This window comes from Fukomys damarensis, unplaced genomic scaffold (genome assembly GCF_012274545.1).
Source record: "Fukomys damarensis isolate Sample0158 unplaced genomic scaffold, DMR_v1.0_HiC HiC_scaffold_3, whole genome shotgun sequence".
NCBI lineage: Eukaryota > Metazoa > Chordata > Mammalia > Rodentia > Bathyergidae > Fukomys > Fukomys damarensis.
The window spans coordinates 22,660,819-22,679,195 of record NW_022900915.1 but is presented as its reverse complement, the minus strand read 5'-3'; positions in this window follow the sequence as shown (position 1 = coordinate 22,679,195).

The window sequence follows — 18,377 nt, the reverse complement described above, 5'->3', positions numbered from 1 at the left end:
CTGGGAGGTGGCCGGCGAGGGTGAGGAGCTCCCGGGGCGCGGCGCACGCCTCTCCCTCGCGTCGCCCCAGGTTTCTCAGAGACCGCTGCGCGCGCCCCGCTTCTGAAGCGGGAGGAGACTTCCGAGCCAGCTGTGTGACATCCGTTTCCACAGCAGCGCTGACGTTTTGAGGTGTAAGTTCAACCGCTGCCATTGGCCGGGAGCCGCTCGGCTCTTCTCCTCACCTTACGCTCCATCCTCGCCCCCAACTTGGAAACTGAGGCCCTGTCGGAACCGCGAACTGGGTTCCACCGGAAGGGCCTTTCTGTCCCCTGGGGGGAGTGGTAGATTTCGCTTTCTGTGGTGACAGCGCCCGTCATCACGGGAGAGCCCAGGTGGTTGTGCGGTACACACTGTGTTCCCCACTTGTTTTCATACTTGTTGCATACTACGACCTTTCCACAACTTTATTTAAAAATGAAAATATAGCAAAATACCTATATGCAAAAGAGAGACTATTTCTCAAACCAGTGAGTCACAGGCTGCAAGCGTTCGATGACTATCATTTGCACCTGGGAATTGTCTATCCATCATATACTTTAGACTTACTCGTGCAGTCCGTGTGACAAACCTTGATGGCCCAGATGAGAAAGAGGAAATCGGCCATTGCTGTTATAGTTTTAACTATAGTGAAACTACAGAGATAAGGGCAGCAACCAGAGAGCGCTACCTGGTGTGGAGGAATTAGCTTTCAGAGTGGAGCTCTTAGGGGAAAGTTGGATATTGATGGTGCCAGTTTCTTTGTCTTCTAATGCTATAACAAAATATCACAGACAATACATTATAAACGATTTTATTTGGCCCACAATTTTAGAGGCTGTGTAGTCCAAGAATAATGTCTAGGTGTTTATAACAGTGTGGAAGGCATAAGAGCTTTCAAGAGACGAAAAGAAGATTGGTCTTCATTTTTTTTTTAATCAAGAAATCACTCCCAAGATAGCAGTGGTAATCCACATATAAAGGTGAAGTGTTCAACTCTTGTACACTTTTCTTAAAGGTGCCAGCACTTAATATTAAAATGATAGTTAAATTTCAACATGAATTTTGGAGAGGCTTTTCAAACCATTATACAGGTAGATTTAAAAAAAGTAAGAGAAGATAAAATAGACTGCTTTAGGTAAATGTCTTTGGAGAGAAAGAGAAAAGGATAAAAGATGGAGACAGATAGGTAAATGTTTCTGGTGGGAAAGTAAAAAGTTCCAGTTCCTTTCTCATGCTATCAAGTGAAGTCTGGTTACCTGCTGACAGGTGACAGGCAGGTGATTTTAAAAGCTAAGGATAACCTGAGAAAGTTTATTGAGAAAACACTACTGTGAAATACTCAGGGACCATCAGCTTAGACACCACTTTTTGAGGCAAGACAATTTTCTACTACAAGGGCCTGCCTCAAACAGCCTTCACCCAAACATGTCATCAAACTGTGCTTTACTGGCCTTTCTCCGAAATTATTGTGATTTTAAGTCTGTCCTTTTCAGGAATTCCCCTTTCAGGGCTTAATCATAATGAAATAGAATTCAAAGAAAATTAGAAGCAAAAAATATGTCGAAATTTTTCACATACCCATTATTCACTACCAAACTACATTTAACTACATTTATCTACAAGTATCTACACAGCTTTCATCCCATTGCCTGCATGTAAGAGGCTCTTAACAGGGCCCAGAGCTTCATTAGTGAATGACAGAGTTTGCTTAAGACTTAATAGCAATCCTATGTCATCTCTTCTAGGCTGCATTTTGGTCAGTTCTAAATCTGTTTATTTTTATCAAAATTATGTGCCTATCCATTTAATACAAATCAAACATATATCTACGGTATGACCTAGCAATCACACATTTGGTATTTATGCAAAAGGAATAAAAACATAGTCTCAAAAATACTTGTACAAAAAATGCTAATACCAAATTTATGTATGGGCACCAAAAAATTGCAAACAGCCCAGACATCCATCAGTAAGAGTGCATAAACAAATTTGTATATTCATCCAGTAAATACCACTTAACAATAAAAGAAAAAAATAATAATAAATCTGGGGATTGTGTGCTGAATAAGACTCTTTGGAGTTGGAGTCCTGTAATCTTACTTATTTTCACAAGATTTGTATGTGATTCCTGTATAGCCTGTCCATGCAGACTCATCAAACTACACAGTTTATCTGGAACTAATTGTCAGAGTTGAATGAGGCAAGTGACTGACACTTTTGATATAGTTTCATACTACTCCCCAGAAAAATTGCAAATTCCTTGAAGTCTAGGTATCACTCCCCCTTTCTCTTTAACACGCTATATAGCAGAAAGTCTTGCATAGTTTGAGTGATTAAGTAAGCTGCTACTTCACCAAAACTGTAATACTTTTTTTAACTCATTACCCTAAGTAGTAATACTGATAAATATCCAAGAAATAATCATGAGTAAGAATTATAAACTGCAAGTATGAAATAATTGTATCAGCTGTTATATTTGTTAGTGGAAAAATTAAAACAGACCTGGACAGCCAGGAGCTAAACTCATACTGTTAGCTAGGCCTTGATACTGGCAGCTGGCCTGGCATCAAGTAAGTCAGTGTTCTCTTGAACATAAATAATCTAAAAAACCAAATATGAGGCACGGACACTCAGTGACCATAATAGACAAGATGAATACAGGACCCCTCCATAATCATGACTGAACACTACAAAAAACATGCAAACATTTTAGTTGTTGTATAAGGCCACTTTCTTGAACCTTATCCTATTTTTCCTGCCTTGTACATTATGTTAAAATACTCAGTTACAGAATTATCTCTGCCCTTTGACAGTATTCAATCCAGAGCAAAGCTTTGATTCTTCCCATAAATCATATAACATGAAACCTATTCTGTAGTATCTTTTACAGTTCCATTTTACGGAGAGTCCCTAAGTTGTTGGTTTTGGGTTTTTTGTTTTGTTTTTTGTTTTTCCTGTGTTCTCTAGCTCTTTGCAGTAGACATTAAACCAAACTTGGTTTGACTGCTGGTCCTTAGTTGGAGAGCATTAATACCATATTTACAATCACTGTTCCCTCTTACCTGTTTTTATTTTCTTTATAGCTCATTATCACGTGTTAATTTTGTGGTTGTGTGTGTGTGTGTGTGTGTGTGTTTGGCCCTTTCTACTAGAATGTAAACTCCATGAGGGCAAGGACTTTTCTCAGTTTTCAGGAAAATAATCTGGCAGCTGTGAAGATGAAATGGAATGAAAGTAGATTCTTAGCAAAAAGACTAGTAAAGATTGTTCATAGTCTCAATGAGAGACCTTAAAAGCATAAATTAAGGCATGCTGGGAATAATGAGTAGGGATGGGACTGAGAAACATTTCTGGGATGTGGGCTTTTTAGGATTTAAAATATATATATATAAAGCAGTTTAAAAGAAAAATATTTTCTTTCTTCTTAGCTAACAGAATGTACTCACTTTAAAGTTTGCATTTACCTACTCTACACCAACCTGTAAATTTCTTTCCCAGCAATCAACTAATACAACAACTGCAAACTATCACCTCTATCAGAATTAGGCCCAACTTTGTTTACTCCTGAATTATCAGCACCTGTATTAATCAATTGACTTTTAAAGGAAGATTATCCCATGTGGGCCTGTTATAGTGGAATGACTCTAAAAGAAAATCTAGAAATTACAGTCAAAGAGAAATTAAAAATTCAAAGCAGTGTCAGAGACTCTCCTCCTGGCCTTGAAGAAGCAAAGTCGCGTGACTTGGAAGAACTGTGTGGCAGGAAAATGCAAGCAGGCTCTAGGAACCACGAATAGCTTAACTGGATAACCAGCAAGAAAGCAGGCCTTCAATTGTACATCATTCCTAATTCTACCAACAATCACATGAGCTTGGGAGAAGGGCAGTACTATAGAAGGGATACCTTGATTTCAGACTTGTGAGAGCTTGAATAAAAAAGCTAGTTGAGCACATAATATGGCTTATGATTTATAGAACTATGAGGGAATAAGTAGGTTTTTTTAAGTCACTGTGTTTCTATAATGTGTTTTCACAGGAACAGAAAAATGTATTCAAACGTGGCCCTATGGAGACCAAGACTTAATGTAATTTTAATAGAAAGCAAACAGTTACACATAATTCTCGAAAAGACTAATTCAAGCTTATAAAAGGAAACAACTAAACAGAACTTAGTACAGGTGATTTGTTTCCCCAAATTTATATAAATTAATGGAATAATGAAGGCAAAGGTGTAGTTTACCTTATTTTAGTGCTCGACTCACATACTTTTTCTTAAATGAAATTAATACAACACAAGTGTTCTACCATTTTTAGTTCCTCAATTTTATGCCCAGCTGTATCATAATTCTCATTTTCAATAAGTGGTGTTGAGAGAAAAAATGTATATGGATATCTCTAACCAATTTTATGGTTTAATAACATGAGTTTCTTATTTCATAAGTTTTAAATGGTTACATAACTTGATAACAATACACCAAGACCAGATATTAAAACTTTTTTAGTGATTCCAAAATGGCAAGGCACTTTCACAACTTGTGGTTTTATTATATTAAATTTCTATGCTCCAAACTTACTTACTCTGCCCAAGTCCGATGCATAGCAAATTGCCCCTAACTCATTTCCTATGTCTGGAGATAAAACAGTCATAATCAGGAGACACAAATTGGAAGGACTGAAAAATCACTTAAGTTACAGTACATGTAAATTGCTCCTAAAGCAGGTGAGGAACAAAAGAGTGTCAGGAGTGGCAATGTTGGAGTCATCTCAGAGCCACTGCCTGTGACTCTCACCTCTGATCCTCTATGTAACACTTAACGGGGTTATCACTGGAATAGAGAACCTTTCACCTTATGTACTTATTGATAAGGCTTACATCTTTGTCAGTATTTAAAGAGTGGTTAAATATCAGACATACAAAGGATAAAGAAAACTTTTTCTCCTTAATTGTTTTTCCCTATCAAAAATAGAAAGCTAGAGTCATGCCTCAGTGTGAAAGAATGGGAGAAGCGACTTGAAACTTCTCTGTAAAATGTAAATTCCCTTAACTTCTGGAAAAACACTTTTATAATGATATCACCAGGATTGAGTAACCTTGGTATTCTATTCTGTTCCACTTGCTTTTCCATACATTATTTCAATATACATTATTGGTGGTTTGTCATTTTTAATTTACTTTGTTGTGTGTTGCTCAGCCACTCTTAACAGTATGTTACATACAAATGGATCAAACTTACTTGGGATCCATTATTACCCACTAATTACACATTAAGACAGAGATTTTAAAGCATAATTCTGTATAACTCAAAGTAGATAGAAGCATAATCTCCTTAAATTTGTTCAGCAATATCTGTTATTAAGTTGCCTCTCCTAACTCCAGTTGAAAAATGAGAATGAGAAAAATAAGAATGGTAAGGTCTTTTCCTCTCTACAGGGAAACTAATTCACAAAGGGTGAAAATCACTGTCATGGGTAGTATATTGTTCTTTGTGACTTCTTTTCCCTTCATAGCTACCTTATATTTTTATTTCAATTTTATTTTAGAAATGTGTGTGTGTGTGTTGAAGAATATGAGAGGATTTTTTCCAATTTTTTGCCAGTAATTTTCCCTGAAATCAATATATTTCCTCCCTATTGTGTTCAACATTTTGAAAAATTGGCATCCCTTAACATTAATGAGGGCCAGGAATGTAGCTCAGTAGCTCCGTACCTGCCTGGCAAGCACAAGGTCCAGAGTTTGATCCCCTCCCCGGTACCAGGAAAAAAAAGTTAATGAAGTAATAATGAATCTTTATTCCACTGCAAATCAAAGGAGTCTGCTTACTAGTAGGTAATACAACTGCAGATAGTGGCAGGTCCTATTTTCATGGTCTGTGGCTCTAGAGGAATATTATTTCTAAAATAACGTTGTTGTATCCCGTGTCAGCTATAAAAGGACAAATAATGTTCTCCTTATCACCAGCATTGCACATTATCACAAATTTTTTTAAAAAAGAAAACTCACTTTGAAGTCATAAGAACATTAAAGTATGTCAGAAATCACTGAAAAAAATTGTGGGGTGATTAATTGTAAATGGACAAGAATCTATAAAGAATTGCAATAAAAAGTTGTCATTTCTAAATGAACTTTAATTCTAGGGAAATTAACCATAACACCCAGGTTTTTTTTTTTCCTCATTGAGTTTATTGGTACATTTTAAGTATACAGTGCAGCTACATTCATTATTAGGATCTTGTACCTTTACATGACAGGTCTTTGTTCTCATTTTTCCCCCTTGTCCCTGCCCTCCCTTTTCCCCTTCCTCCCCTCCCCATTTAAAACACTTCATTTCCACTTTTTCATTTTCTCAAATTTTTTTTCTTTTCTCTTATTAGCTTTCCCCTACCCTTCCCACTTTCCCTACACCTTTAGCCCTTTTCTTCCTATTTCACATTGTCAGTTACATCATTAGAATCTTATGTACTGTTATAGTTTTCACACCAGAGAAACTATTTTGTATTTACACGTGTGACTTATTTATTTCACTTAGGAGTATATCCTCAATATGTATCCATTTTCCTATGAATGAATCTAATTTCTCATTCTTTATGGCTGAGTAGTATTCCATTTTATAGAAAAACCACATCTTTATCCAGTTTCCAACTGATAGGCAAGTGGGCTGTTTCCAAGTTTTAGCTATTACAACCTGTGCCACTATAAACATAGGTGTGCATATATCTCTGTGATATGATTCTTTTAATTCTTTTGGAAAGATACCCAGCAGAAGGATGGCTGGGTTAAATGGAACCTCTAGTCCCAGCTCTTTGAGGTATCTCCATATTGATTTCCATAGTGGTTGCACCAGTCTGCACTCCCTTAAATTGTATTGCCTGTTCCATCCTATTGCATCTATTTTCATTACCAGCCAGCCATCCCTCACCCCTGAATGTCTCCTTGTCTGTCTAGTTCAGTCTACCTACTTAAGTAGTTCTATCTACTTAATGATATTAAGATATATGCCTCATAGTATCTTCTCATAGATTTAATTTTAGGAAATAGACTGTGAAGAAAACTAATCATTTTGTGGCACATTAGAGGTAATATTTGCAAAGATTACTTTGTAGAATACTCTTAAAAGCATTAAAGGGAGAGTTAATGGGGGAGGAATAATAGTTTCTCTAATAAAACCCAAACATAGAGTACATTTTCTGGGAAACTTTTTAAAACTAGAGGTATATGTACATATGTATGGGTGAAAGATAAAGACTACTGCTATAGAAACTATAGAAATAGCCAAATGAAATTAATGGACTTGAGATTAGACTTGTGCAGCCAGTATAGGGATACCTAAAAAAAACTACAATTAGAGGTTTCATTTGACCCATCTATTCTCCTGCTGGTTATCTTCCTGAAGGAATTAAAAGAATCATACCATACTGATATGTGTGCACTCATGTGCGTAGTGGTACAGTTTGTAATAGCTAAAACTTGGAAACAGCCCAATTGTCCATCAACTGGAGACTGGGTAAAGAAGATGTGATTTTTTTTTTCCTAAGTGGAGTACTACCCAGCTATAAAGAATGAGAAACTAGAGACATTTATAGCTAAATGGATGCACATTGAGTCCAAACTCTTAAGTAAAATAAATAGGGCTCATGTAAATACTAAATGGTTACTCTGGTGTGAGAAACAGAAAGTGTAAGTAAGGATCAAAATGAATAATAATGTGAAACAAAAGGTCTGAAGGGGAAGTGAGAGGGATAGGGAAAAAGAAGGGAAAGGACTAAATATCAGAAAAGGAAAAATGGAAACAGTCTTTGTTAATAGGGAGGGCTGAAGGGGTTGAAGGTAGGGCAGAGGAATGGGGAAAATATAACCAAGTTATATAAAGGTACAAATCTGGAAACCACAAAAAAGTAATACTCTGGTCTGAAAGAGTTCAAGAAAACAACTAATAAAATTGTACAATTGGGAGTATTTACATGTGTACTGAATAGTTGACTGTGGACTGATGCTATATAATTAGGGTTAATTTGGAGGCATTAAAAGGATATTATAATTGGAGAAGAATTATTAGGAGATGAATACTGAAATATTTAAGACAAATTAGAATATTTAGAATTTAATTTCGGATGGCATTTGAAAAAACGCAGGGGGAACATGGAAAATGATTGTTGTTGAACTGGGTGAAGAATTTGTGGGCACATATTACATTAACTAGATAATCGTTTGAAGTCTGGGTATACACTGTCTATTCCAATTTTTGCAGGGTTTTTATCATGAATGGGTGTTGAATTTTGTCAAATGCTTTTTCTGTGTCTATTGAGATGATCAGATGTTTTTTGTCCTTGACTCTGTTATTACAATGTATTGCATTTATTGATTTATGTATGTTGTACCATCCTTACATCTCTGAGATAAATCCAACTTGGTCAGGGGGTATGATCTTCTTGATGACCCTCTGTATTCTGTTTGCCAGTACCTTATTGAGGATTTTTGCGTCTATGTTCACTAGGGAGATTGGTCTGTGGTTCTCTTTTTTTGGTTGGGTCTTTCCCTGGTTTTGGAATCAAAGTAACACTTGCTTCCAGGAATGAATTTGGAAGTATTGCTTCCCTCTCAATTTCATTTAAAAGTTTAAAGAATATACTTAGTAGTTCTTCTCTAAATGTTTTGTAGAATTCAGCTGTGAATCCATCAGGACCTGTTTCCTTTTTGGTAAATTTTTAATTACATTTTCAATTTCACTGATCATAATTTGGGTGTTTAGAATTTTTTAATCTTCTTTGTTCAACTTTGGTGATTCATAAGTATCAAGAAATATGTCCATTTCTTCTGCATTTTCCATTTTATTAGAGTACAGGTTCTAGAAGTAAGTACTGATGAACCTCTGGATTTCTGCTGGATCTGTTGAGACTTCACCTTTTTCATTCCTATTTACATAGATTTGAGCCTTTTCTTTCCTTTTCCTGAAGGTTGGCTAAGGATTTATCGATTTTATTTATTCTTTCAAAAAACCAGCTCTTTGATTCATTGATTTTTTTTTTTTTGGTATCATTCTTTTAGTCTCCATTGCACTGATTTCTGCTCTGATCTTTAGAATTTTCTCTATTGTATGAGCTTTGGGCTTGTCTTGCTCTTCATCATTAGGTTGTTTATTTGAGCTCGCTCCATTTTCCTACTGTGGGCATTCATTGCTATAAATTTGCCTCATAGAACTGCTTTATTTGTATATTGTAGATTCCTGTACATTGTAGTGGCATTATCATTTATTTGTAAAAACTGACTAATTTCTTCTTTAATTTCCTGTGTGACCCATTGGTTGTTCAAGACAATGTTATTCAGTTTCCATGTGTTTCTGAAGTTTTTGCAGTTTCTTTTGTTATTGATCTCAATTTAATTGCACTATGGTCTGATAGTATACATGGGATAATTTCAACTTCTCTACATTTACTTAAGCATGTTCTATGAGCTAGTATGTGGTCTTTTGGAGAATGACTATGTACAGCTGAAAATAATATATATTCTGATTTTGTGGGGTGGAACACTCTGCAGATGTCTGTTAAGTCCATTTGTTCAAAAGCTTGGTTCAGTTCTAGTATTTTGTTGTTGGTTTTTTTGCCTAGATGACCTGTCTATTTGTGGCACTGGATTATTTCAGTCCCCCACTACAATTGTATTAGTGCTTATTTGGTTTTTCTTGTGCCTTAACATTTCTTTTGTATAGTTGGGCACATTAGTATTTGGTGCATATATATATTTATGATTGTCATCTGTTCCTCTTGGGTTGTTCCCTTTACAAAGATGTAATGACCTTCTTTGTCTCTCTTAATTAGTTTTTATCTGGATTCCTGTCACATGGAGAACTGTTTTCCAACCTTTTTCGTTCAGTCTATGAGATTGTTTTTTAAGTAGCTGCATTTCTTGTATACAGCATATTTTTGCATTTTGCTTCTTAATCCATTCTTCCAGTTGATTTCTTTTAATTGGAGAATTGTGGCCATTAACATTGATGGTTAATTGTTTTGTTTTGTTTTGTTTTTTTGTACCTGGGATTGAACTTGAGCCCTTGCACTTGAGAGGCAGGTGGTGGAACCACTGAGCCAAATCCCCAGACCAACATTGATGGCTATAATTTATATGTATCGACTTAATCGTCATCATGTTATTATCCTGTTGTCGGCTCTTTTAATTTCCCCCCCCTCCCTTTAATTTTTTGCCTTGCCTGCTGGGTTTGCTTTGTTGGTCCTCATGAAATTGTAATCTTCATTGTCTTTTTCTAGGATATTATTTGGAATTGTTTGAAGTGCTGGTTCAGTATTCATGAAGTTTCTCATGTGTTCTTTGTCATGGAAGTACCTTATTTCCCCATCCATTATGAAAGATAGTTTCAAAGGATACTTCAGTCTAGGTTTGAAGTTCTTTAGTTTTGGGGCTTGAAATACCTCACTCCAGGCTCTCCTTGACTTAGGATTGTTGAAAAGTCTGCTGTGATTCGGATGGGCTTTCCTTTGCATGTGATTTGTTTCTTTAACTGGTTGTAGTATTTTGTTATTCTTTTGAGTTTCCGGAATACTGATTATTATATGTGTAATTGTAGATTTTTTTTTTATCATAGCTAGTTGGAGTCCTATATACCTCATTTATCTGTATATCAAATTCTTTTTGTATCATTAATTCTGTGAACAGTTTTTTAATAATTTGTACTTTCTCCTTTTTCATGGACTCGTATCAGACTTACATTATTCTCTTTGTAACTTCTAGGAGCTGTTGGATTGATTTCTTTGATCCCTTACTGTTTTCGAGAGATCTCTCTTTTCATGGTCACTGACCTTCATCCTGTCTTCTATATCTGATATCCTGTCTTCAGATTGACTCAGTCTGTTATATAAACTTTCAATAGAGTTTTTAATCTCCTGGATATCTGTTTAATCTGTTTCATGGATTCCATTTCTTTCCTTTGTTGGGCATTCATGGTTTCTATTTCTTTCCTATGCTAGGAATTCATGGCTTCTATCATGGTTCTGAGCTCATGTTTGTCTTTTTTTTACCTGTTTCTGTTCTAGAGTCTCTAATCATGTCATTCATTCTGCTCACCATCTCTGTAGTTATCTGGGAAATTATTTCTGCTTTGAATTTTTCTAGCGCCTCATTCATCTGTTTTGTTACTTCCTGTGCTATCAGTTCAGGATGTGCAGGTGGCTGATTGTTAGTCTTTTCCACCTCATTTCCCCTAGAATTGTCCCTCAGTAAGCTGGAAGTACATGTTTGTACTTGAGCCTTGTTTGAATGTCTTCCCATTTTTGTTTTTGTTGTTGGTACTGTCCTTGATTTGATATCTTGGTTAATACTTCGATCTTCCTGTTATAGGTTGTCTTTAGGTTTTGAGTCTCTAATGACTCTGAGGCAATCTCCTTTTCATTATACCAGGAAGAACAACTAATTAGATTAATCACAACATCTTAGCCCAAGTGATAACAATCAGCAACCCAAAAGCATCAAGCACAGCTTAGAAGATGACAGTTTGTGGTAGTTATTAATCTGTTATCTTTAACTGTGTGAATTAAATCAAAATTGAGGCTAGAGTTCAGGACAGTGGCCTTTATGACCGCCCTGTGCTTCTGTGCTGTGAATCCAGGTATCAGCACAGCCAGGAGGCCAGAGGTGCAGGCTGGGGCTGTTGATGGGCTGCTGGATAGCTCCCCATCTGTTATTGGTCTGCTGCAGAGGTCCGGCAGCTCTATCTTGCATTTCTGTTTTCTTTTTTTTGGTACCGGGGATTGAACTTGGGTCCTTGCGCTTGCAAGGCAGGCCACCGAACCGGCCCATTGCATTTCTGTTTTCTGTATTTTGAAAACTAGCTGTGGAAGTTGGATACAATTTTTTTATTTTTTTATGGAAAGGATTGGCACATATCTTAATAATTATATATATTTTTATTTTCCCTTAATGATATAATAAATTACATTAACATTTCAAAATATGAAAAAGTCATGCTTACTTTACTAGAATACAAATTGCAGTCTTTTTTAATTGTTTAGGTTTTAAAATTTATTTTTGTTAAATTGATTTGTAATTTAAATAATTTTTCATTTAAAAATAAGAATTTTCATTTGATTTATAGACTGGAGAAATTTTTTTATCCTTTTTCAAACCCTAATCATAATTACTTTATGTTTTTCAAACAAAATAAAAAATATAGCTTTCTAAGCAGTTCAAGAAAACTGTCTCCTCCTAAAGAGAATCATAATTATAATCACATAGAAATATGTTTTCATATAGTTAATGACACATGAACACATTTTAAAGAATGAAAAAAGTACATGGCATTCATATAATGAGTTAACATTCATATTTAGAAGTCTTCTAGAAATGAATAAAATCTAATAGTGGTAAATATAAAAAAATAGCATTTAAAGCAAAACATAAAGTCATTAACAAAACACAAAAATATGTTCGATTTAGATTTTACTATTTTCTGATGGTAGAAAAAAAATATCTGAGGCTGAGTAATGCATAAAGAAAAGAGGCTTTTAGCTCACAGATTTGGAGCCTGAAAGTCCATGATATGTTGGCTCCATTGGTTTAACCTCCATCAAAGACTCCTGTAGCTTTATCACAACATAACAGAAAATCAGAAAGGGAAATGAGCACATAAAGAAAAAACTAGGACCGAGGTTGATTATGTAAAGGTACAAATTTCCAACAGCGAATGTCATTATACTGTATACATTAAATGTAACAATAAAATTAATTTAAAATTTAAATGTGAAAGAAAAAACTAGCATGTGATATGGCCTCACTTTATAACAGCCTCCTCTCCCAAGAACTAACTCACTTTGTGAAACCTGCATTAATCCATTTATACACATGATCTACATGACCTGGTTACCAAAGATATGAATCTTTGGGGTACACAGGAAAAGCACAATCAAATGATAGCACTGACGAAAATGCACATTACCATAATAATGGAATTCTTGTTTATACCCAATACATTGTCAAAATTTAAAAGATTAATATAATTCAGTGTTGCTGAGCATGTGGAAACTGATATTTTTATACTTTCATGAAATAATAATTTCTACAATCTTATAAAAAAGCAAATTGGAAAAATATATTAATATTAAAAATGCTTTCTTCCGCGATCAATTCAGAAATAATAGAAGATACTAAGATATAAGGACAATGATACCATTGAAACATATTTTTTGTATTTTGCTTGTGCTATGGGAATAAACTGAACCAGTTTAAATGCACATTTGTTGGAGAATGATTGAATAAATCCTGACATGTCATCGTATAAAAAAAAATGAACAACCTTTAAAATTGAAGTAATCTTTCATTCTGATTAAAACGATACTTCTAGGGCCGGGGATTTAGCTCAGCGATTTGGTAGCCTGCCTTGCAAGTGCAAGGACCTGAGTTCAATCCCTGGTACCAAAAAAAAAAAAAACACTATACTTCTAAAAAATGGTTATGAGTGAAAGAAAAATTGTAGGCAAATCTATGTCATATGATACTAGGTTTTTAAAACCTATGTGTAATTAGTGCACACATATCTATATATAAACTCCTGAAAAAAATGGTGTTGATACATTTCATATCCTTAACAGCAATACACACTAATAAATGAGGCAGATGAGCAGGAATTGGAAGGACTAAAGTGGGAAATTCATTTAGTATGCTATACTTAATACTTTATATTATTTCAAAATGCTAAAAGGCTTTTGGATGATCTTAACATTGGCAGAAGACAACAGAAGTGGAAAGAAGGTCCTCTAAAGCCTATTATTTTTTATCCTTAATCTCATATTGATACAATGAGACAAAAATTCTTTTCAGAAGACTTTTGACCCTTTCAATAATTAAATCCTCTTTAAGGGGCTGCAAAAGCTACATTTGGGTTTTCATGGGCCAGGGATGTAGCTCAGTGGCATAGCACTTGCCTGGCAAGTGCACAGTCCTGAGTTCGAACTCCAGCGCAAAAAAAAAAAATGGGATTTTCATAATAGTGAACTTTTACATTTCACAGCAACGAGAAGAAGAATTTTAAGTAACATTTTTGGCAGTAGCAGCATCATTGGAAAAGTACATGCAGTCCATGGGTAACATACGAAGTTCCCAATGTAGAAACAGCATGTGATTGTTATTTGTGATATGTCAACTTCACTTAAGAACCTTCTAGTGGATTAGTAAAGCTCTGGGTGTGTCTGTGAATGGTTGACATGTAGGCCATGAACTGATGAAAGAAGACCCACCCTGGATGTGGGTGATACCAACCAATAGGCTTGTAACTTGAACAAAATAAAAAAGAAAAGAAGGAAATCTTCCCTTTGAGGAAGCTTGAGTCTTCACCTCTACCTTTGGACATTGGTCTCCAGTTCTTTCAAGTTTCTAGCACAGACTCTTCAGCTTTCCAACACAGACATGCATTGGTCACTACAGTGAGTTTCAAGGCCTTTGACCTTTGACTGCTACTGGATCTCCACCATACAGATGGCCAGTTTGGATTCTTTTGTCTCTAATCTGGCAGAAGCTGTTGGGATTCTTCTGATTCTGATGCTGTAAGCCTACCTCTTAAATCCCTTGTATAATCATATATATATTTTATATCAAATCTGTTCCTCTAGAGAACACTAATACATCAAGTAATTAAAAATACATTTGCAAGTTGCTGCTAAACTTGTAGTGATTAGGAATTATAAGAGCAAGACATTTTCCACTTCTGTTTGAAAAGGCTGAGGAAATATTACTAAGGTTTTTGTATAATCACAGAATTTGCTTGAAACACACATATTTTTCCCACAGCAACATTGTTAAACATGTCTGTAAACCTTGAAGCCAGACTGGAAAAGTTTGTTCAACCTAAATGTGACTAAACTGTAGTACTAACAGGCCTATTTAATATAAATATTTGTATATCAAAGATTGAGTAAATGGATACATTAATAGAAAAGAACTCAAAGTTCACTGGATTATAAACTCTGGGAGGAAAGAACTGGTCTTTCTTATTCATCATTGCAGCCCCAACATCCTGCCAAATGGCTAGTTCTGAGTAAATGTTTAATGAATGATTGAAAAGCTATCCTCACCTTCCCTGGGTATGGAAATGGACTTTTATAATAAATTTTGCATGTTTTAACCCACTCTTAAAGCACAGCCTTTCCAAAAAGATAAAACTAACTTTTACAAAATAAAAGATGTTTAAAGGATGTTTTTACTCAATTACTGAGTGGAAGAAAGTGTAGAAAGCTAGTCCACAGAGAATCCCAAGGCAAGACAGAAGTAGAGTCGATCAGGAGTGTGAAATGAATTTAATACATGCAAAATACTCCATAAGGAAATAATCAATTGCATCTTCACCACCAAAAGTAATATGCATTACCAGTGGTTTGCTTCAACTAAATAAAATAGTAAAATAGCTCAGAAACAACAAAAGTCACTAATAATATGGAGCAGTGGGATAAACAACACATAGCATTTCATAAAACATCAGTAATATTCAAAGGTTTTTGCAATTTTTCCTAATTTCCCCTCTTAGTGATAAGTTTAAAGGTTATGCTTGATCACACAAAAAGGATAGCTATATAAAGTTCTGATTATTTACATTAGTGAAGCAAGGGCAGGAATCAAACTGCAGCCTATTTACACAAAGCCTGATTTTTTTATCTCCTCACACCTAAGTATAGATTTCACATTTTTTAACTTAAAAAACATGAAAAGTTGAATACTTTGACTCATAACAGTTACATGAAATTCAAACATGTCTTAATTATTAAATATTTATTAAAGCATAGCTACATTTGTTTACACAGTTTGTGGCTGCTTGCTACAATGGAAAAGTCACAGAGATAATATGGTTTACAAAACAAGCCCAAGAGTAGAATGAAGCCAGTGAAGTACTTGTTTTGGGCACAGCATTCAAAAAGGCACCAAAAATTCACGTGAGTAATAGGGTGCAATACAGATGCTCTTTTATAAAGCCATCATAAGTTAAAAGTATTGTAAGTCAAAAATGTATTTAAGTACCATAGCTTATTAGTCAGCCTTCCTTAAACATACACAGAATGCATACACAACCTACAATTGGACGAAAATCATTTAACATAAACCCTGCTTCACAGTAAAGTGTTCAATGTCGCATATAACCTATTGGTAGAAATACCTTTTTCATTAAACACATTGCATTCACAACATGAAGTGGAAAATCATAAGTAAATTGTCACACACTGGGAACCAACTATATTTTACAATCAAAAGATAAAGAAAATGTCAACATTTTAAACAAGACAAGATCAGTATTACTGATTTTTTTTTCCTCGATACAGCTCAGAACACACTAACCTAAAATGTAGCACCTTGGCATATTGAATATTTTTAACTGCAGGAATTTGAGAAAAAGGCAGAAGCAGAAAGGCCACTCCAGCCTTCCCCAGACCCTTCTTCCCAGAAGCAGATCGTAAGACCTTTATACAAGAAGTGCCTTTTCTGTAAAGGGCAAAGACACAGGACGTCAAGGATCTGAACAGCAACAACAAAAAACTTTGCTAAGTTTCCCCTAATTTATGACCATGATACCATGGTACCATGATACCGTCATCGTCTCTGCTCTATCACATTTGTCTATAACTATCCACTCTTCATCCAACCTGCTATAAAAATAAAATAAAATGCAAGTTTTACTGTCTTTGGCCTTCATTTTCTTATGAAATTTTCCCTGTCAATAAATTTAATGCTTTCCTCTTCTTAATCAAGTAAACTTAAGTTTAAAAAATTTAATGTTTTTCTCATGTTAATCTCTCTTTTGTTATAGGGCCTCACCTATGAACCTAGAAAGAGAAAAGAAAGATATTTTCCTCCTCTATAGCTTAAGGCTCATAGACGGTTTGGCGTGGCACTATTGTATCTCACCTCACCTTGGTCTTGGCCCTATTATGAAGCTGAAATATTCATTAGCTCTTGTGGAAAAGCGTAGGAAGAAGAACATAAACAAAGCATATATGCTTCCTTGGCTTTGTTTTTCAAACTTGAGCAGTAAGTTCTAGGACCACAAAACAAACTTCTGTTTGGTTCTTTCTCAAAATCTATCCTTGTATGGAATTTTTCATTTATAATCTGTATTGACTTCGTTAAGCCATTGATTTGCTTTTCTGTATGTTGTTGGAATTCATTGGTATTTTTTTTTTCTTTGTGACAAGGTCTTCCTATGTAGTCCAGACTGGCCTTGAACTATGTACACCAGGCTGGTCTTGAACTCATAGCAATTCTGCCTCAGCTTCCCAAGTGCTGGAATTATAGGCATGTGCCACCAGCCTCAGCTATTACTAGTATTTTTAGAAACCATTCCTTTGGATTCTTTATCTGGTATTTTATATGATTCAATGCACAGGAGTCAGTTGCTATAGAATTACAAACTTCTGAAGTCATAATTTGCCTTTTTATTTTCTTGTGCTTGTGAATTAAAATTTGCATAGTGTTGCTTTGGAGATATGTTATACCTTTATGTGAAGCCCTTTATGAGGAAAAGCTTGTTTGTGATGATGTTTTCTGAGACACTCGATTATTGTGAAGTGTTGATTGTATTTCCAAGTGGATTTTGTAGAATAGTTTCCCTGTTGCTTCTTTGGGGTGATTAGTGTATTTTGATTCAGTGCATACTTTGTAGGAACCTGAGGATCCTGCTTTCTCTATAAATATCACATCATTGGGGTCCTTCTCTTGGACCAATAAATTGTAGATACAGTAATATATAAGCTACGCACTCTGTGCTTACTATTATAGTTCTGGCAATAATGTACATTCTGAAAAGATGTGAAAGTGCTATTTGCTGAGGCCCTCTCATATGTGCAGTTTCCACAGTCTTTGTGTTCTCTTTTTATTGCTGTAAGGCTTGATATCCATGATCAAATCTTCAGTCCCCTTCTTTTGCAGCTTTGTGTCTACTTTGATTTTGGTCATTGGCTTGGAGGTTTTGTCTGCCCTATTCTTTGAGTTAAAATGTTTGCTGATATTTGCATAGGACTGGGATGTAAACTGAACCAGTATCTCCTTTTTATCTGTTCTCAGAGTGTAGCTCAAGAGCAGTATGTTTATCCAAAGTACTTAAAGTGTTATGCTTGATCCAAGCACCATGTAGAGTGTAATGAATAGCAGTAACAATAACAAATAGTAATGACCTAAATACAGCAAGGGGGTAAAACCCAAGTACCAATTATGACAACATCCTAACAACATCCACAGGAATGGTAGGGGCAGAAGTAATATATTTTAAACAATGACAAGAGTGTAACTAATTGAGAAAAGAAAATGGGAGGCGAGAGGCATAGGGGAAAAAAAAATACATTGTTTTATTGAGCCAAGGTCTTGTTATATAGTT